The 19,778-nt window shown below is 40.1% G+C and overlaps 20 non-coding genes across 20 annotated transcripts; all 20 read right to left on the bottom strand.

The window, feature by feature from the left end:
- Nucleotides 1-241: 241 nt before the first annotated feature.
- Nucleotides 242-313, bottom strand: trnat-ugu (transfer RNA threonine (anticodon UGU)). Its single transcript has one exon. It is a non-coding gene; the product is annotated as a tRNA-Thr (tRNA).
- Nucleotides 314-774: 461 nt separating this feature from the next.
- trnaa-ugc (transfer RNA alanine (anticodon UGC)) lies at nucleotides 775-850 on the bottom strand. Its single transcript has one exon. It is a non-coding gene; the product is annotated as a tRNA-Ala (tRNA).
- A 1,377-nt stretch (nucleotides 851-2,227) lies between these two features.
- On the bottom strand, nucleotides 2,228-2,299 carry trnat-ugu (transfer RNA threonine (anticodon UGU)). Its single transcript has one exon. It is a non-coding gene; the product is annotated as a tRNA-Thr (tRNA).
- Nucleotides 2,300-2,768: 469 nt separating this feature from the next.
- trnaa-ugc (transfer RNA alanine (anticodon UGC)) lies at nucleotides 2,769-2,840 on the bottom strand. Its single transcript has one exon. It is a non-coding gene; the product is annotated as a tRNA-Ala (tRNA).
- A 1,364-nt stretch (nucleotides 2,841-4,204) lies between these two features.
- Nucleotides 4,205-4,276, bottom strand: trnat-ugu (transfer RNA threonine (anticodon UGU)). Its single transcript has one exon. It is a non-coding gene; the product is annotated as a tRNA-Thr (tRNA).
- A 467-nt stretch (nucleotides 4,277-4,743) lies between these two features.
- Nucleotides 4,744-4,815, bottom strand: trnaa-cgc (transfer RNA alanine (anticodon CGC)). The gene has a single exon. It is a non-coding gene; the product is annotated as a tRNA-Ala (tRNA).
- A 1,367-nt stretch (nucleotides 4,816-6,182) lies between these two features.
- On the bottom strand, nucleotides 6,183-6,254 carry trnat-ugu (transfer RNA threonine (anticodon UGU)). The gene has a single exon. It is a non-coding gene; the product is annotated as a tRNA-Thr (tRNA).
- A 469-nt stretch (nucleotides 6,255-6,723) lies between these two features.
- Nucleotides 6,724-6,795, bottom strand: trnaa-ugc (transfer RNA alanine (anticodon UGC)). Its single transcript has one exon. It is a non-coding gene; the product is annotated as a tRNA-Ala (tRNA).
- A 1,365-nt stretch (nucleotides 6,796-8,160) lies between these two features.
- On the bottom strand, nucleotides 8,161-8,232 carry trnat-ugu (transfer RNA threonine (anticodon UGU)). Its single transcript has one exon. It is a non-coding gene; the product is annotated as a tRNA-Thr (tRNA).
- Nucleotides 8,233-8,701: 469 nt separating this feature from the next.
- On the bottom strand, nucleotides 8,702-8,773 carry trnaa-cgc (transfer RNA alanine (anticodon CGC)). The gene has a single exon. It is a non-coding gene; the product is annotated as a tRNA-Ala (tRNA).
- A 1,366-nt stretch (nucleotides 8,774-10,139) lies between these two features.
- On the bottom strand, nucleotides 10,140-10,211 carry trnat-ugu (transfer RNA threonine (anticodon UGU)). The gene has a single exon. It is a non-coding gene; the product is annotated as a tRNA-Thr (tRNA).
- Nucleotides 10,212-10,679: 468 nt separating this feature from the next.
- On the bottom strand, nucleotides 10,680-10,751 carry trnaa-cgc (transfer RNA alanine (anticodon CGC)). The gene has a single exon. It is a non-coding gene; the product is annotated as a tRNA-Ala (tRNA).
- A 1,370-nt stretch (nucleotides 10,752-12,121) lies between these two features.
- Nucleotides 12,122-12,193, bottom strand: trnat-ugu (transfer RNA threonine (anticodon UGU)). The gene has a single exon. It is a non-coding gene; the product is annotated as a tRNA-Thr (tRNA).
- A 469-nt stretch (nucleotides 12,194-12,662) lies between these two features.
- trnaa-ugc (transfer RNA alanine (anticodon UGC)) lies at nucleotides 12,663-12,734 on the bottom strand. Its single transcript has one exon. It is a non-coding gene; the product is annotated as a tRNA-Ala (tRNA).
- Nucleotides 12,735-14,103: 1,369 nt separating this feature from the next.
- trnat-ugu (transfer RNA threonine (anticodon UGU)) lies at nucleotides 14,104-14,175 on the bottom strand. The gene has a single exon. It is a non-coding gene; the product is annotated as a tRNA-Thr (tRNA).
- Nucleotides 14,176-14,643: 468 nt separating this feature from the next.
- On the bottom strand, nucleotides 14,644-14,715 carry trnaa-ugc (transfer RNA alanine (anticodon UGC)). The gene has a single exon. It is a non-coding gene; the product is annotated as a tRNA-Ala (tRNA).
- A 1,366-nt stretch (nucleotides 14,716-16,081) lies between these two features.
- On the bottom strand, nucleotides 16,082-16,153 carry trnat-ugu (transfer RNA threonine (anticodon UGU)). Its single transcript has one exon. It is a non-coding gene; the product is annotated as a tRNA-Thr (tRNA).
- A 468-nt stretch (nucleotides 16,154-16,621) lies between these two features.
- Nucleotides 16,622-16,693, bottom strand: trnaa-ugc (transfer RNA alanine (anticodon UGC)). The gene has a single exon. It is a non-coding gene; the product is annotated as a tRNA-Ala (tRNA).
- Nucleotides 16,694-18,059: 1,366 nt separating this feature from the next.
- trnat-ugu (transfer RNA threonine (anticodon UGU)) lies at nucleotides 18,060-18,131 on the bottom strand. Its single transcript has one exon. It is a non-coding gene; the product is annotated as a tRNA-Thr (tRNA).
- Nucleotides 18,132-18,599: 468 nt separating this feature from the next.
- Nucleotides 18,600-18,671, bottom strand: trnaa-cgc (transfer RNA alanine (anticodon CGC)). Its single transcript has one exon. It is a non-coding gene; the product is annotated as a tRNA-Ala (tRNA).
- Between the last annotated feature and the right edge of the window lie 1,107 nt (nucleotides 18,672-19,778).

Here is a 19,778-nt window from a genome sequence, read left to right on the forward strand (position 1 = left end):
GCACATCTATTTCCTTCTAAAATGTCAACATTCTGGAAAGTAGAGTTGTGCAAAAGCTATTTCACAACTAAATATACTCATCAGAGAATTTGGGGATTAATCAGACCGCATGCATTTCAAGTAGTAGCTCAGAGACACATCCCTTACTATATCATAGCAGGGTTGCCATTTTGAGAAAACTTTTTTTCCTTCAAAGTCATCCAATGAAAGAACCTTTCTTGGTACCAGGTATCTTTCAGTAAGGCACAGATGGGATTTGAACCCATGATCTTCGGTTTACAAGACTGACGCCTTACCGCTTGGCCACCATGCCGCTCTCTATGCTGCAAGATATTTATCAACATTCTGGAAAGTAGGAGTTGTGTAATGTGAATTTGGCACACAAATAAACTCAGTGGAGAACCTTGGGATTGAACCAAGGACCTCATACATAAATAGCATGCACTCCTCTGAGCTTGATACCATTTTATTTGCAGATAAAATGCAATATTAATACAATGTACTTTTTATATACACCACTCCCATTGAAAGTACAATGAAATGATAGCAGCAATTCTAAATACAAGCAAGTATGGACAGTCATCTAACCCATGAACTTCAGTTTTGAAAATGATGCAATTGAAGTTGGCAACCATGCCACTTCTGTTCCATAAATGTACGAACAGGGATTGAACACATGTTCTTCAGATTACAAGCGCAAATTATTCAGCACATCTCTGTTTCCTGCTGAGAATTTCAACATTCTGGAAAGAAGGAGATGGGTCAATGCAAAATTGTTATGAGAAGCTGGGGATTGAACCCAGGACCTCATACATGCAAAGCATGCGCTCTACCACTGAGCTACATCCCCTTTCTGTGAAAGAAAAAATGTTTCTTATTTTTAAATTTCACCTATAATTAACCAGGTAAGCCAGTTGAGAACAAGTTTTCATATTCAACTGCGACCTGGCCAAGATAAAGCAAAGCAGCGCAACACAAACAACAACACAGAGTTACAGATGGAATAAACAAGCGTACAGTCAATAACACAATAGAAGAAAAAAAGAAAGTCTATATACAGTGCGTGCAAATGGAGGTAAGGCAATAAATAGGCCATTGTAGCAAATTATTTACAATTTAGCAAATTAACACTGGAGTGATAGATGAGCAGATGATGATGTGCAAGTAGAAATACTGGTGTGCAAAGAGCAGAAAGTAAATTAAAACAATATGGGGATTAGGTAGGTAGATTGGGTGGGCTATTTACAGATGGGCTTTGTACAGCTGCAGCGATCAGTTAGCTGCTCAGATAGCCGATGTTTAAAGTTAGCAGTGTTGCCAACACCTCAGTAAGGAAAGTAGCTATTGGCTGTCCTAAAAGTCGCTAGAAGTTGCTAAAAGATGTCATCACCTAATTTGCATAATTGTGCATGTAATTGTGATGGACACTGTAGGAGTGAGGAACATTGTGGAAGAGACAAAAGTGAGAAAAATGAAAATGTCTGCAAGTATTCATACTTAGGGGCTAAATACAGTGACTAAGTGCTAAAGACAGTGCTAAGTTGGCAACACTGAAAGTTAGTGAGGGAATATGTCTCCAGCTTCAGCGATTTTTGCCATTCGTTCCAGTCATTGTCAGCAGAGAACTGTAAGGGGAAAGGCGGCCAAAGGAGGTGTTGGCTTTGGGGGATGACCAGTGAGATATACCTGCTGGAGCGCGTGCTACGGGTGGGGGTTGTTATCGTGACCAGTGAGCTGAGATAAGGCGGAGCTTTACCTAGCATAGACTAAAAAGATGACCTGGAGCGAGTCGGTCTGGCGATGAATATGTAGCGAGGGCCAGCCGACTAGAGCATACAGGTCGTAGTGGCCATATCAATACAATTGACCTTTTCTTTACACTGTTCTAATGAAAGTACATTTCCATAATATCATCTAGCTTCCATAAACGTCGAACAAGGATTGAACCCATGTGCTTCAGTTTACAAAAACAGATGACTTAGCACATCTATTTCCTTCTTAAAATGTCAACATTCTGGAAAGTAGAGTTGTGCAAAAGCTAATTTCACAACTAAATATACTCATCAGAGAATTTGGGGATTAACTTCCAGACCGCATGCATTTCAAGTAGTAGCTCAGAGACACATCCCCTTACTATATCATAGCAGGGTTGCCATTTTGAGAAAACTTTTTTCTTCAAAGTCATCCAATGAAAGAACCTTTCCTTGGTACCAGGTATCTTTCAGTAAGGCACAGATGGGATTTGAACCCATGATCTTCGGTTTACAAGACCGACGCCTTACCGCTTGGCCACCATGCCACTCTATGCTGCAAGATATTTATCAACATTCTGGAAAGTAGGAGTTGTGTAATGTGAATTTGGCACACAAATAAACTCAGTGGAGAACCTTGGGATTGAACCAAGGACCTCATACATAAATAGCATGCACTCCCCCTCTGAGCTTCGATACCATTTTATTTGCAGATAAAATGCAATATTAATACAATGTACTTTTTATATACACCACTCCATTGAAACTACAATGAAATGATAGCAGCAATTCTAAATACAAGCAAGTATGGACAGTCATCTAACCCATGAACTTCAGTTTTTGAAAATGATGCAATTGAAGTTGGCAACCATGCCACTTCTGTTCCATAAATGTACGAACAGGGATTGAACACATGTTCTTCAGATTACAAGCGCAAATTATTCAGCACATCTCTGTTTCCTGCTGAGAATTTCAACATTCTGGAAAGAAGGAGATGGGTCAATGCAAAAATTGTTATGGAGAAGCTGGGGATTGAACCCAGGACCTCATACATGCAAAGCATGCGCTCTACCACTGAGCTACATCCCCTTTCTGTGAAAGAAAAAAATGTTTCTTATTTTTAAATTTCACCTATAATTAACCAGGTAAGCCAGTTGAGAACAAGTTTTCATATTCAACTGCGACCTGGCCAAGATAAAGCAAAGCAGCGCAACACAAACAACAACACAGAGTTACAGATGGAATAAACAAGCGTACAGTCAATAACACAATAGAAGAAAAAAAGAAAGTCTATATACAGTGCGTGCAAATGGAGGTAAGGCAATAAATAGGCCATTGTAGCAAAGTATTTACAATTTAGCAAATTAACACTGGAGTGATAGATGAGCAGATGATGATGTGCAAGTAGAAATACTGGTGTGCAAAGAGCAGAAAGTAAATTAAAACAATATGGGGATTAGGTAGGTAGATTGGGTGGGCTATTTACAGATGGGCTTTGTACAGCTGCAGCGATCAGTTAGCTGCTCAGATAGCCGATGTTTAAAGTTAGCAGTGTTGCCAACACCTCAGTAAGGAAAGTAGCTATTGGCTGTCCTAAAAGTCGCTAGAAGTTGCTAAATGATGTCATCACCTAATTTGCATAATTGTGCATGTAATTGTGATGGACACTGTAGGAGTGAGGAATAACATTGTGGAAGAGACAAAAAGTGAGAAAAATGAAAATGTCTGCAAGTATTCATACTTGCTAAATACAGTGACTAAGTCGCTAAGTTGGCAACACTGAAAGTTAGTGAGGGAATATGTCTCCAGCTTCAGCGATTTTTGCCATTCGTTCCAGTCATTGTCAGCAGAGAACTGTAAGGAAAGGCGGCCAAAGGAGGTGTTGGCTTTGGGGGATGACCAGTGAGATATACCTGCTGGAGCGCGTGCTACGGGTGGGGGTTGTTATCGTGACCAGTGAGCTGAGATAAGGCGGAGCTTTACCTAGCATAGACTAAAAAGATGACCTGGAGCGAGTCGGTCTGGCGATGAATATGTAGCGAGGGCCAGCCGACTAGAGCATACAGGTCGTAGTGGCCATATCAATACAATTGACCTTTTCTTTACACTGTTCTAATGAAAGTACATTTCCATAATATCATCTAGCTTCCATAAACGTCGAACAAGGATTGAACCCATGTGCTTCAGTTTACAAAAACAGATGACTTAGCACATCTATTTCCTTCTTAAAATGTCAACATTCTGGAAAGTAGAGTTGTGCAAAAGCTAATTTCACAACTAAATATACTCATCAGAGAATTTGGGGATTAACTTCAGACCGCATGCATTTCAAGTAGTAGCTCAGAGACACATCCCCTTACTATATCATAGCAGGGTTGCCATTTTGAGAAAACTTTTTTCTTCAAAGTCATCCAATGAAAGAACCTTTCCTTGGTACCAGGTATCTTTCAGTAAGGCACAGATGGGATTTGAACCCATGATCTTCGGTTTACAAGACCGACGCCTTACCGCTTGGCCACCATGCCACTCTATGCTGCAAGATATTTATCAACATTCTGGAAAGTAGGAGTTGTGTAATGTGAATTTGGCACACAAATAAACTCAGTGGAGAACCTTGGGATTGAACCAAGGACCTCATACATAAATAGCATGCACTCCCCCTCTGAGCTTCGATACCATTTTATTTGCAGATAAAATGCAATATTAACAATGTACTTTTTATATACACCACTCCATTGAAACTACAATGAAATGATAGCAGCAATTCTAAATACAAGCAAGTATGGACAGTCATCTAACCCATGAACTTCAGTTTTTGAAAATGATGCAATTGAAGTTGGCAACCATGCCACTTCTGTTCCATAAATGTACGAACAGGGATTGAACACATGTTCTTCAGATTACAAGCGCAAATTATTCAGCACATCTCTGTTTCCTGCTGAGAATTTCAACATTCTGGAAAGAAGGAGATGGGTCAATGCAAAAATTGTTATGGAGAAGCTGGGGATTGAACCCAGGACCTCATACATGCGAAGCATGCGCTCTACCACTGAGCTACATCCCCTTTCTGTGAAAGAAAAAAATGTTTCTTATTTTTTAAATTTCACCTATAATTAACCAGGTAAGCCAGTTGAGAACAAGTTTTCATATTCAACTGCGACCTGGCCAAGATAAAGCAAAGCAGCGCAACACAAACAACAACACAGAGTTACAGATGGAATAAACAAGCGTACAGTCAATAACACAATAGAAGAAAAAAAAGAAAGTCTATATACAGTGCGTGCAAATGGAGGTAAGGCAATAAATAGGCCATTGTAGCAAATTATTTACAATTTAGCAAATTAACACTGGAGTGATAGATGAGCAGATGATGATGTGCAAGTAGAAATACTGGTGTGCAAAGAGCAGAAAGTAAATTAAAACAATATGGGGATTAGGTAGGTAGATTGGGTGGGCTATTTACAGATGGGCTTTGTACAGCTGCAGCGATCAGTTAGCTGCTCAGATAGCCGATGTTTAAAGTTAGCAGTGTTGCCAACACCTCAGTAAGGAAAGTAGCTATTGGCTGTCCTAAAAGTCGCTAGAAGTTGCTAAATGATGTCATCACCTAATTTGCATAATTGTGCATGTAATTGTGATGGACACTGTAGGAGTGAGGAATAACATTGTGGAAGAGACAAAAAGTGAGAAAAATGAAAATGTCTGCAAGTATTCATACTTGCTAAATACAGTGACTAAGTCGCTAAGTTGGCAACACTGAAAGTTAGTGAGGGAATATGTCTCCAGCTTCAGCGATTTTTGCCATTCGTTCCAGTCATTGTCAGCAGAGAACTGTAAGGAAAGGCGGCCAAAGGAGGTGTTGGCTTTGGGGGATGACCAGTGAGATATACCTGCTGGAGCGCGTGCTACGGGTGGGGGTTGTTATCGTGACCAGTGAGCTGAGATAAGGCGGAGCTTTACCTAGCATAGACTAAAAAGATGACCTGGAGCGAGTCGGTCTGGCGATGAATATGTAGCGAGGGCCAGCCGACTAGAGCATACAGGTCGTAGTGGCCATATCAATACAATTGACCTTTTCTTTACACTGTTCTAATGAAAGTACATTTCCATAATATCATCTAGCTTCCATAAACGTCGAACAAGGATTGAACCCATGTGCTTCAGTTTACAAAAACAGATGACTTAGCACATCTATTTCCTTCTTAAAATGTCAACATTCTGGAAAGTAGAGTTGTGCAAAAGCTAATTTCACAACTAAATATACTCATCAGAGAATTTGGGGATTAACTTCAGACCGCATGCATTTCAAGTAGTAGCTCAGAGACACATCCCCTTACTATATCATAGCAGGGTTGCCATTTTGAGAAAACTTTTTTTCTTCAAAGTCATCCAATGAAAGAACCTTTCCTTGGTACCAGGTATCTTTCAGTAAGGCACAGATGGGATTTGAACCCATGATCTTCGGTTTACAAGACCGACGCCTTACCGCTTGGCCACCATGCCACTCTATGCTGCAAGATATTTATCAACATTCTGGAAAGTAGGAGTTGTGTAATGTGAATTTGGCACACAAATAAACTCAGTGGAGAACCTTGGGATTGAACCAAGGACCTCATACATAAATAGCATGCACTCCCCCTCTGAGCTTCGATACCATTTTATTTGCAGATAAAATGCAATATTAATACAATGTACTTTTTATATACACCACTCCATTGAAACTACAATGAAATGATAGCAGCAATTCTAAATACAAGCAAGTATGGACAGTCATCTAACCCATGAACTTCAGTTTTTGAAAATGATGCAATTGAAGTTGGCAACCATGCCACTTCTGTTCCATAAATGTACGAACAGGGATTGAACACATGTTCTTCAGATTACAAGCGCAAATTATTCAGCACATCTCTGTTTCCTGCTGAGAATTTCAACATTCTGGAAAGAAGGAGATGGGTCAATGCAAAAATTGTTATGGAGAAGCTGGGGATTGAACCCAGGACCTCATACATGCAAAGCATGCGCTCTACCACTGAGCTACATCCCCTTTCTGTGAAAGAAAAAAATGTTTCTTATTTTTTTAAATTTCACCTATAATTAACCAGGTAAGCCAGTTGAGAACAAGTTTTCATATTCAACTGCGACCTGGCCAAGATAAAGCAAAGCAGCGCAACACAAACAACAACACAGAGTTACAGATGGAATAAACAGCGTACAGTCAATAACACAATAGAAGAAAAAAAGAAAGTCTATATACAGTGCGTGCAAATGGAGGTAAGGCAATAAATAGGCCATTGTAGCAAAGTATTTACAATTTAGCAAATTAACACTGGAGTGATAGATGAGCAGATGATGATGTGCAAGTAGAAATACTGGTGTGCAAAGAGCAGAAAGTAAATTAAAACAATATGGGGATTAGGTAGGTAGATTGGGTGGGCTATTTACAGATGGGCTTTGTACAGCTGCAGCGATCAGTTAGCTGCTCAGATAGCCGATGTTTAAAGTTAGCAGTGTTGCCAACACCTCAGTAAGGAAAGTAGCTATTGGCTGTCCTAAAAGTCGCTAGAAGTTGCTAAATGATGTCATCACCTAATTTGCATAATTGTGCATGTAATTGTGATGGACACTGTAGGAGTGAGGAATAACATTGTGGAAGAGACAAAAAGTGAGAAAAATGAAAATGTCTGCAAGTATTCATACTTGCTAAATACAGTGACTAAGTCGCTAAGTTGGCAACACTGAAAGTTAGTGAGGGAATATGTCTCCAGCTTCAGCGATTTTTGCCATTCGTTCCAGTCATTGTCAGCAGAGAACTGTAAGGAAAGGCGGCCAAAGGAGGTGTTGGCTTTGGGGGATGACCAGTGAGATATACCTGCTGGAGCGCGTGCTACGGGTGGGGGTTGTTATCGTGACCAGTGAGCTGAGATAAGGCGGAGCTTTACCTAGCATAGACTAAAAAGATGACCTGGAGCGAGTCGGTCTGGCGATGAATATGTAGCGAGGGCCAGCCGACTAGAGCATACAGGTCGTAGTGGCCATATCAATACAATTGACCTTTTCTTTACACTGTTCTAATGAAAGTACATTTCCATAATATCATCTAGCTTCCATAAACGTCGAACAAGGATTGAACCCATGTGCTTCAGTTTACAAAAACAGATGACTTAGCACATCTATTTCCTTCTTAAAATGTCAACATTCTGGAAAGTAGAGTTGTGCAAAAGCTAATTTCACAACTAAATATACTCATCAGAGAATTTGGGGATTAACTTCAGACCGCATGCATTTCAAGTAGTAGCTCAGAGACACATCCCCTTACTATATCATAGCAGGGTTGCCATTTTGAGAAAACTTTTTTCTTCAAAGTCATCCAATGAAAGAACCTTTCCTTGGTACCAGGTATCTTTCAGTAAGGCACAGATGGGATTTGAACCCATGATCTTCGGTTTACAAGACCGACGCCTTACCGCTTGGCCACCATGCCACTCTATGCTGCAAGATATTTATCAACATTCTGGAAAGTAGGAGTTGTGTAATGTGAATTTGGCACACAAATAAACTCAGTGGAGAACCTTGGGATTGAACCAAGGACCTCATACATAAATAGCATGCACTCCCCCTCTGAGCTTCGATACCATTTTATTTGCAGATAAAATGCAATATTAATACAATGTACTTTTTATATACACCACTCCATTGAAAGTACAATGAAATGATAGCAGCAATTCTAAATACAAGCAAGTATGGACAGTCATCTAACCCATGAACTTCAGTTTTTGAAAATGATGCAATTGAAGTTGGCAACCATGCCACTTCTGTTCCATAAATGTACGAACAGGGATTGAACACATGTTCTTCAGATTACAAGCGCAAATTATTCAGCACATCTCTGTTTCCTGCTGAGAATTTCAACATTCTGGAAAGAAGGAGATGGGTCAATGCAAAAATTGTTATGGAGAAGCTGGGGATTGAACCCAGGACCTCATACATGCGAAGCATGCGCTCTACCACTGAGCTACATCCCCTTTCTGTGAAAGAAAAATATGTTTCTTATTTTTTTAAATTTCACCTATAATTAACCAGGTAAGCCAGTTGAGAACAAGTTTTCATATTCAACTGCGACCTGGCCAAGATAAAGCAAAGCAGCGCAACACAAACAACAACACAGAGTTACAGATGGAATAAACAAGCGTACAGTCAATAACACAATAGAAGAAAAAAAGAAAGTCTATATACAGTGCGTGCAAATGGAGGTAAGGCAATAAATAGGCCATTGTAGCAAATTATTTACAATTTAGCAAATTAACACTGGAGTGATAGATGAGCAGATGATGATGTGCAAGTAGAAATACTGGTGTGCAAAGAGCAGAAAGTAAATTAAAACAATATGGGGATTAGGTAGGTAGATTGGGTGGGCTATTTACAGATGGGCTTTGTACAGCTGCAGCGATCAGTTAGCTGCTCAGATAGCCGATGTTTAAAGTTAGCAGTGTTGCCAACACCTCAGTAAGGAAAGTAGCTATTGGCTGTCCTAAAAGTCGCTAGAAGTTGCTAAATGATGTCATCACCTAATTTGCATAATTGTGCATGTAATTGTGATGGACACTGTAGGAGTGAGGAATAACATTGTGGAAGAGACAAAAAGTGAGAAAAATGAAAATGTCTGCAAGTATTCATACTTGCTAAATACAGTGACTAAGTCGCTAAGTTGGCAACACTGAAAGTTAGTGAGGGAATATGTCTCCAGCTTCAGCGATTTTTGCCATTCGTTCCAGTCATTGTCAGCAGAGAACTGTAAGGAAAGGCGGCCAAAGGAGGTGTTGGCTTTGGGGGATGACCAGTGAGATATACCTGCTGGAGCGCGTGCTACGGGTGGGGGTTGTTATCGTGACCAGTGAGCTGAGATAAGGCGGAGCTTTACCTAGCATAGACTAAAAAGATGACCTGGAGCGAGTCGGTCTGGCGATGAATATGTAGCGAGGGCCAGCCGACTAGAGCATACAGGTCGTAGTGGCCATATCAATACAATTGACCTTTTCTTTACACTGTTCTAATGAAAGTACATTTCCATAATATCATCTAGCTTCCATAAACGTCGAACAAGGATTGAACCCATGTGCTTCAGTTTACAAAAACAGATGACTTAGCACATCTATTTCCTTCTTAAAATGTCAACATTCTGGAAAGTAGAGTTGTGCAAAAGCTAATTTCACAACTAAATATACTCATCAGAGAATTTGGGGATTAACTTCAGACCGCATGCATTTCAAGTAGTAGCTCAGAGACACATCCCCTTACTATATCATAGCAGGGTTGCCATTTTGAGAAAACTTTTTTCTTCAAAGTCATCCAATGAAAGAACCTTTCCTTGGTACCAGGTATCTTTCAGTAAGGCACAGATGGGATTTGAACCCATGATCTTCGGTTTACAAGACCGACGCCTTACCGCTTGGCCACCATGCCACTCTATGCTGCAAGATATTTATCAACATTCTGGAAAGTAGGAGTTGTGTAATGTGAATTTGGCACACAAATAAACTCAGTGGAGAACCTTGGGATTGAACCAAGGACCTCATACATAAATAGCATGCACTCCCCTCTGAGCTTCGATACCATTTTATTTGCAGATAAAATGCAATATTAATACAATGTACTTTTTATATACACCACTCCATTGAAACTACAATGAAATGATAGCAGCAATTCTAAATACAAGCAAGTATGGACAGTCATCTAACCCATGAACTTCAGTTTTTGAAAATGATGCAATTGAAGTTGGCAACCATGCCACTTCTGTTCCATAAATGTACGAACAGGGATTGAACACATGTTCTTCAGATTACAAGCGCAAATTATTCAGCACATCTCTGTTTCCTGCTGAGAATTTCAACATTCTGGAAAGAAGGAGATGGGTCAATGCAAAAATTGTTATGGAGAAGCTGGGGATTGAACCCAGGACCTCATACATGCGAAGCATGCGCTCTACCACTGAGCTACATCCCCTTTCTGTGAAAGAAAAAAATGTTTCTTATTTTTTTAAATTTCACCTATAATTAACCAGGTAAGCCAGTTGAGAACAAGTTTTCATATTCAACTGCGACCTGGCCAAGATAAAGCAAAGCAGCGCAACACAAACAACAACACAGAGTTACAGATGGAATAAACAAGCGTACAGTCAATAACACAATAGAAGAAAAAAAGAAAGTCTATATACAGTGCGTGCAAATGGAGGTAAGGCAATAAATAGGCCATTGTAGCAAAGTATTTACAATTTAGCAAATTAACACTGGAGTGATAGATGAGCAGATGATGATGTGCAAGTAGAAATACTGGTGTGCAAAGAGCAGAAAGTAAATTAAAACAATATGGGGATTAGGTAGGTAGATTGGGTGGGCTATTTACAGATGGGCTTTGTACAGCTGCAGCGATCAGTTAGCTGCTCAGATAGCCGATGTTTAAAGTTAGCAGTGTTGCCAACACCTCAGTAAGGAAAGTAGCTATTGGCTGTCCTAAAAGTCGCTAGAAGTTGCTAAATGATGTCATCACCTAATTTGCATAATTGTGCATGTAATTGTGATGGACACTGTAGGAGTGAGGAATAACATTGTGGAAGAGACAAAAAGTGAGAAAAATGAAAATGTCTGCAAGTATTCATACTTGCTAAATACAGTGACTAAGTCGCTAAGTTGGCAACACTGAAAGTTAGTGAGGGAATATGTATGTCTCCAGCTTCAGCGATTTTTGCCATTCGTTCCAGTCATTGTCAGCAGAGAACTGTAAGGAAAGGCGGCCAAAGGAGGTGTTGGCTTTGGGGGATGACCAGTGAGATATACCTGCTGGAGCGCGTGCTACGGGTGGGGGTTGTTATCGTGACCAGTGAGCTGAGATAAGGCGGAGCTTTACCTAGCATAGACTAAAAAGATGACCTGGAGCGAGTCGGTCTGGCGATGAATATGTAGCGAGGGCCAGCCGACTAGAGCATACAGGTCGTAGTGGCCATATCAATACAATTGACCTTTTCTTTACACTGTTCTAATGAAAGTACATTTCCATAATATCATCTAGCTTCCATAAACGTCGAACAAGGATTGAACCCATGTGCTTCAGTTTACAAAAACAGATGACTTAGCACATCTATTTCCTTCTTAAAATGTCAACATTCTGGAAAGTAGAGTTGTGCAAAAGCTAATTTCACAACTAAATATACTCATCAGAGAATTTGGGGATTAACTTCAGACCGCATGCATTTCAAGTAGTAGCTCAGAGACACATCCCCTTACTATATCATAGCAGGGTTGCCATTTTGAGAAAACTTTTTTCTTCAAAGTCATCCAATGAAAGAACCTTTCCTTGGTACCAGGTATCTTTCAGTAAGGCACAGATGGGATTTGAACCCATGATCTTCGGTTTACAAGACCGACGCCTTACCGCTTGGCCACCATGCCACTCTATGCTGCAAGATATTTATCAACATTCTGGAAAGTAGGAGTTGTGTAATGTGAATTTGGCACACAAATAAACTCAGTGGAGAACCTTGGGATTGAACCAAGGACCTCATACATAAATAGCATGCACTCCCCCTCTGAGCTTCGATACCATTTTATTTGCAGATAAAATGCAATATTAATACAATGTACTTTTTATATACACCACTCCATTGAAACTACAATGAAATGATAGCAGCAATTCTAAATACAAGCAAGTATGGACAGTCATCTAACCCATGAACTTCAGTTTTTGAAAATGATGCAATTGAAGTTGGCAACCATGCCACTTCTGTTCCATAAATGTACGAACAGGGATTGAACACATGTTCTTCAGATTACAAGCGCAAATTATTCAGCACATCTCTGTTTCCTGCTGAGAATTTCAACATTCTGGAAAGAAGGAGATGGGTCAATGCAAAAATTGTTATGGAGAAGCTGGGGATTGAACCCAGGACCTCATACATGCAAAGCATGCGCTCTACCACTGAGCTACATCCCCTTTCTGTGAAAGAAAAAAATGTTTCTTATTTTTTTAAATTTCACCTATAATTAACCAGGTAAGCCAGTTGAGAACAAGTTTTCATATTCAACTGCGACCTGGCCAAGATAAAGCAAAGCAGCGCAACACAAACAACAACACAGAGTTACAGATGGAATAAACAAGCGTACAGTCAATAACACAATAGAAGAAAAAAAGAAAGTCTATATACAGTGCGTGCAAATGGAGGTAAGTAAGGCAATAAATAGGCCATTGTAGCAAAGTATTTACAATTTAGCAAATTAACACTGGAGTGATAGATGAGCAGATGATGATGTGCAAGTAGAAATACTGGTGTGCAAAGAGCAGAAAGTAAATTAAAACAATATGGGGATTAGGTAGGTAGATTGGGTGGGCTATTTACAGATGGGCTTTGTACAGCTGCAGCGATCAGTTAGCTGCTCAGATAGCCGATGTTTAAAGTTAGCAGTGTTGCCAACACCTCAGTAAGGAAAGTAGCTATTGGCTGTCCTAAAAGTCGCTAGAAGTTGCTAAATGATGTCATCACCTAATTTGCATAATTGTGCATGTAATTGTGATGGACACTGTAGGAGTGAGGAATAACATTGTGGAAGAGACAAAAAGTGAGAAAAATGAAAATGTCTGCAAGTATTCATACTTGCTAAATACAGTGACTAAGTCGCTAAGTTGGCAACACTGAAAGTTAGTGAGGGAATATGTCTCCAGCTTCAGGATTTTTGCATTCGTTCCAGTCATTGTCAGCAGAGAACTGTAAGGAAAGGCGGCCAAAGGAGGTGTTGGCTTTGGGGGATGACCAGTGAGATATACCTGCTGGAGCGCGTGCTACGGGTGGGGGTTGTTATCGTGACCAGTGAGCTGAGATAAGGCGGAGCTTTACCTAGCATAGACTAAAAAGATGACCTGGAGCGAGTCGGTCTGGCGATGAATATGTAGCGAGGGCCAGCCGACTAGAGCATACAGGTCGTAGTGGCCATATCAATACAATTGACCTTTTCTTTACACTGTTCTAATGAAAGTACATTTCCATAATATCATCTAGCTTCCATAAACGTCGAACAAGGATTGAACCCATGTGCTTCAGTTTACAAAAACAGATGACTTAGCACATCTATTTCCTTCTTAAAATGTCAACATTCTGGAAAGTAGAGTTGTGCAAAAGCTAATTTCACAACTAAATATACTCATCAGAGAATTTGGGGATTAACTTCAGACCGCATGCATTTCAAGTAGTAGCTCAGAGACACATCCCCTTACTATATCATAGCAGGGTTGCCATTTTGAGAAAACTTTTTTTCTTCAAAGTCATCCAATGAAAGAACCTTTCCTTGGTACCAGGTATCTTTCAGTAAGGCACAGATGGGATTTGAACCCATGATCTTCGGTTTACAAGACCGACGCCTTACCGCTTGGCCACCATGCCACTCTATGCTGCAAGATATTTATCAACATTCTGGAAAGTAGGAGTTGTGTAATGTGAATTTGGCACACAAATAAACTCAGTGGAGAACCTTGGGATTGAACCAAGGACCTCATACATAAATAGCATGCACTCCCCTCTGAGCTTCGATACCATTTTATTTGCAGATAAAATGCAATATTAATACAATGTACTTTTTATATACACCACTCCATTGAAACTACAATGAAATGATAGCAGCAATTCTAAATACAAGCAAGTATGGACAGTCATCTAACCCATGAACTTCAGTTTTTGAAAATGATGCAATTGAAGTTGGCAACCATGCCACTTCTGTTCCATAAATGTACGAACAGGGATTGAACACATGTTCTTCAGATTACAAGCGCAAATTATTCAGCACATCTCTGTTTCCTGCTGAGAATTTCAACATTCTGGAAAGAAGGAGATGGGTCAATGCAAAAATTGTTATGGAGAAGCTGGGGATTGAACCCAGGACCTCATACATGCAAAGCATGCGCTCTACCACTGAGCTACATCCCCTTTCTGTGAAAGAAAAAATGTTTCTTATTTTTTTAAATTTCACCTATAATTAACCAGGTAAGCCAGTTGAGAACAAGTTTTCATATTCAACTGCGACCTGGCCAAGATAAAGCAAAGCAGCGCAACACAAACAACAACACAGAGTTACAGATGGAATAAACAAGCGTACAGTCAATAACACAATAGAAGAAAAAAAGAAAGTCTATATACAGTGCGTGCAAATGGAGGTAAGGCAATAAATAGGCCATTGTAGCAAAGTATTTACAATTTAGCAAATTAACACTGGAGTGATAGATGAGCAGATGATGATGTGCAAGTAGAAATACTGGTGTGCAAAGAGCAGAAAGTAAATTAAAACAATATGGGGATTAGGTAGGTAGATTGGGTGGGCTATTTACAGATGGGCTTTGTACAGCTGCAGCGATCAGTTAGCTGCTCAGATAGCCGATGTTTAAAGTTAGCAGTGTTGCCAACACCTCAGTAAGGAAAGTAGCTATTGGCTGTCCTAAAAGTCGCTAGAAGTTGCTAAATGATGTCATCACCTAATTTGCATAATTGTGCATGTAATTGTGATGGACACTGTAGGAGTGAGGAATAACATTGTGGAAGAGACAAAAAGTGAGAAAAATGAAAATGTCTGCAAGTATTCATACTTGCTAAATACAGTGACTAAGTCGCTAAGTTGGCAACACTGAAAGTTAGTGAGGGAATATGTCTCCAGCTTCAGCGATTTTTGCCATTCGTTCCAGTCATTGTCAGCAGAGAACTGTAAGGAAAGGCGGCCAAAGGAGGTGTTGGCTTTGGGGGATGACCAGTGAGATATACCTGCTGGAGCGCGTGCTACGGGTGGGGGTTGTTATCGTGACCAGTGAGCTGAGATAAGGCGGAGCTTTACCTAGCATAGACTAAAAAGATGACCTGGAGCGAGTCGGTCTGGCGATGAATATGTAGCGAGGGCCAGCCGACTAGAGCATACAGGTCGTAGTGGCCATATCAATACAATTGACCTTTTCTTTACACTGTTCTAATGAAAGTACATTTCCATAATATCATCTAGCTTCCATAAACGTCGAACAAGGATTGAACCCATGTGCTTCAGTTTACAAAAACAGATGACTTAGCACATCTATTTCCTTCTTAAAATGTCAACATTCTGGAAAGTAGAGTTGTGCAAAAGCTAATTTCACAACTAAATATACTCATCAGAGAATTTGGGGATTAACTTCAGACCGCATGCATTTCAAGTAGTAGCTCAGAGACACATCCCCTTACTATATCATAGCAGGGTTGCCATTTTGAGAAAACTTTTTTTCTTCAAAGTCATCCAATGAAAGAACCTTTCCTTGGTACCAGGTATCTTTCAGTAAGGCACAGATGGGATTTGAACCCATGATCTTCGGTTTACAAGACCGACGCCTTACCGCTTGGCCACCATGCCACTCTATGCTGCAAGATATTTATCAACATTCTGGAAAGTAGGAGTTGTGTAATGTGAATTTGGCACACAAATAAACTCAGTGGAGAACCTTGGGATTGAACCAAGGACCTCATACATAAATAGCATGCACTCCCCTCTGAGCTTCGATACCATTTTATTTGCAGATAAAATGCAATATTAATACAATGTACTTTTTATATACACCACTCCATTGAAAGTACAATGAAATGATAGCAGCAATTCTAAATACAAGCAAGTATGGACAGTCATCTAACCCATGAACTTCAGTTTTTGAAAATGATGCAATTGAAGTTGGCAACCATGCCACTTCTGTTCCATAAATGTACGAACAGGGATTGAACACATGTTCTTCAGATTACAAGCGCAAATTATTCAGCACATCTCTGTTTCCTGCTGAGAATTTCAACATTCTGGAAAGAAGGAGATGGGTCAATGCAAAAATTGTTATGGAGAAGCTGGGGATTGAACCCAGGACCTCATACATGCAAAGCATGCGCTCTACCACTGAGCTACATCCCCTTTCTGTGAAAGAAAAAAATGTTTCTTATTTTTTTAAATTTCACCTATAATTAACCAGGTAAGCCAGTTGAGAACAAGTTTTCATATTCAACTGCGACCTGGCCAAGATAAAGCAAAGCAGCGCAACACAAACAACAACACAGAGTTACAGATGGAATAAACAAGCGTACAGTCAATAACACAATAGAAGAAAAAAAGAAAGTCTATATACAGTGCGTGCAAATGGAGGTAAGGCAATAAATAGGCCATTGTAGCAAAGTATTTACAATTTAGCAAATTAACACTGGAGTGATAGATGAGCAGATGATGATGTGCAAGTAGAAATACTGGTGTGCAAAGAGCAGAAAGTAAATTAAAACAATATGGGGATTAGGTAGGTAGATTGGGTGGGCTATTTACAGATGGGCTTTGTACAGCTGCAGCGATCAGTTAGCTGCTCAGATAGCCGATGTTTAAAGTTAGCAGTGTTGCCAACACCTCAGTAAGGAAAGTAGCTATTGGCTGTCCTAAAAGTCGCTAGAAGTTGCTAAATGATGTCATCACCTAATTTGCATAATTGTGCATGTAATTGTGATGGACACTGTAGGAGTGAGGAATAACATTGTGGAAGAGACAAAAAGTGAGAAAAATGAAAATGTCTGCAAGTATTCATACTTGCTAAATACAGTGACTAAGTCGCTAAGTTGGCAACACTGAAAGTTAGTGAGGGAATATGTCTCCAGCTTCAGCGATTTTTGCAATTCGTTCCAGTCATTGTCAGCAGAGAACTGTAAGGAAAGGCGGCCAAAGGAGGTGTTGGCTTTGGGGATGACCAGTGAGATATACCTGCTGGAGCGCGTGCTACGGGTGGGGGTTGTTATCGTGACCAGTGAGCTGAGATAAGGCGGAGCTTTACCTAGCATAGACTAAAAAGATGACCTGGAGCGAGTCGGTCTGGCGATGAATATGTAGCGAGGGCCAGCCGACTAGAGCATACAGGTCGTAGTGGCCATATCAATACAATTGACCTTTTCTTTACACTGTTCTAATGAAAGTACATTTCCATAATATCATCTAGCTTCCATAAACGTCGAACAAGGATTGAACCCATGTGCTTCAGTTTACAAAAACAGATGACTTAGCACATCTATTTCCTTCTTAAAATGTCAACATTCTGGAAAGTAGAGTTGTGCAAAAGCTAATTTCACAACTAAATATACTCATCAGAGAATTTGGGGATTAACTTCAGACCGCATGCATTTCAAGTAGTAGCTCAGAGACACATCCCCTTACTATATCATAGCAGGGTTGCCATTTTGAGAAAACTTTTTTTCTTCAAAGTCATCCAATGAAAGAACCTTTCCTTGGTACCAGGTATCTTTCAGTAAGGCACAGATGGGATTTGAACCCATGATCTTCGGTTTACAAGACCGACGCCTTACCGCTTGGCCACCATGCCACTCTATGCTGCAAGATATTTATCAACATTCTGGAAAGTAGGAGTTGTGTAATGTGAATTTGGCACACAAATAAACTCAGTGGAGAACCTTGGGATTGAACCAAGGACCTCATACATAAATAGCATGCACTCCCCTCTGAGCTTCGATACCATTTTATTTGCAGATAAAATGCAATATTAATACAATGTACTTTTTATATACACCACTCCATTGAAACTACAATGAAATGATAGCAGCAATTCTAAATACAAGCAAGTATGGACAGTCATCTAACCCATGAACTTCAGTTTTTGAAAATGATGCAATTGAAGTTGGCAACCATGCCACTTCTGTTCCATAAATGTACGAACAGGGATTGAACACATGTTCTTCAGATTACAAGCGCAAATTATTCAGCACATCTCTGTTTCCTGCTGAGAATTTCAACATTCTGGAAAGAAGGAGATGGGTCAATGCAAAAATTGTTATGGAGAAGCTGGGGATTGAACCCAGGACCTCATACATGCGAAGCATGCGCTCTACCACTGAGCTACATCCCCTTTCTGTGAAAGAAAAAATGTTTCTTATTTTTTTAAATTTCACCTATAATTAACCAGGTAAGCCAGTTGAGAACAAGTTTTCATATTCAACTGCGACCTGGCCAAGATAAAGCAAAGCAGCGCAACACAAACAACAACACAGAGTTACAGATGGAATAAACAAGCGTACAGTCAATAACACAATAGAAGAAAAAGAAAGTCTATATACAGTGCGTGCAAATGGAGGTAAAGGCAATAAATAGGCCATTGTAGCAAAGTATTTACAATTTAGCAAATTAACACTGGAGTGATAGATGAGCAGATGATGATGTGCAAGTAGAAATACTGGTGTGCAAAGAGCAGAAAGTAAATTAAAACAATATGGGGATTAGGTAGGTAGATTGGGTGGGCTATTTACAGATGGGCTTTGTACAGCTGCAGCGATCAGTTAGCTGCTCAGATAGCCGATGTTTAAAGTTAGCAGTGTTGCCAACACCTCAGTAAGGAAAGTAGCTATTGGCTGTCCTAAAAGTCGCTAGAAGTTGCTAAATGATGTCATCACCTAATTTGCATAATTGTGCATGTAATTGTGATGGACACTGTAGGAGTGAGGAATAACATTGTGGAAGAGACAAAAAGTGAGAAAAATGAAAATGTCTGCAAGTATTCATACTTGTGTTAGCAATTGGATATGTAGATGGGTGAGCCGGTCAAGGATCGATTCAGACTAAGTGGTAAATTTTATGACAAGTAAACAGTTTATTCAGAGTGAAAATATCTGGTACACGTAAATACGGCTCTTCCGTTAGTTCGTGTTGGAACAGCAGGCAGAGAGCGTAAACAGTCAGCACAGCTCTTATATACGTCACAGAAAGTAGGTTGACCCTAGGAAGATCGGATCTCCGGATTGGTTCAGCTGGTTGTAGTCTGTAGTCTTCTGCCATTGGCTCAGTTGTCTGTCCATCATCGTAGGATCTTCTTCGGGCACACAGTGTTCGGTTAAAATTAAAAGGAGATTGTGTGTAATGTGGGGAGCTATCCTGTAGGGGGACCCCACAGGCTTTACTGTGAGTTGTAGCCATGTAATTAGCAGTAAGTTAGTCACCTGCATACGAAATAGCAATTCCT

This window comes from Oncorhynchus nerka, unplaced genomic scaffold (genome assembly GCF_034236695.1).
Source record: "Oncorhynchus nerka isolate Pitt River unplaced genomic scaffold, Oner_Uvic_2.0 unplaced_scaffold_3825, whole genome shotgun sequence".
Lineage (NCBI taxonomy): Eukaryota > Metazoa > Chordata > Actinopteri > Salmoniformes > Salmonidae > Oncorhynchus > Oncorhynchus nerka.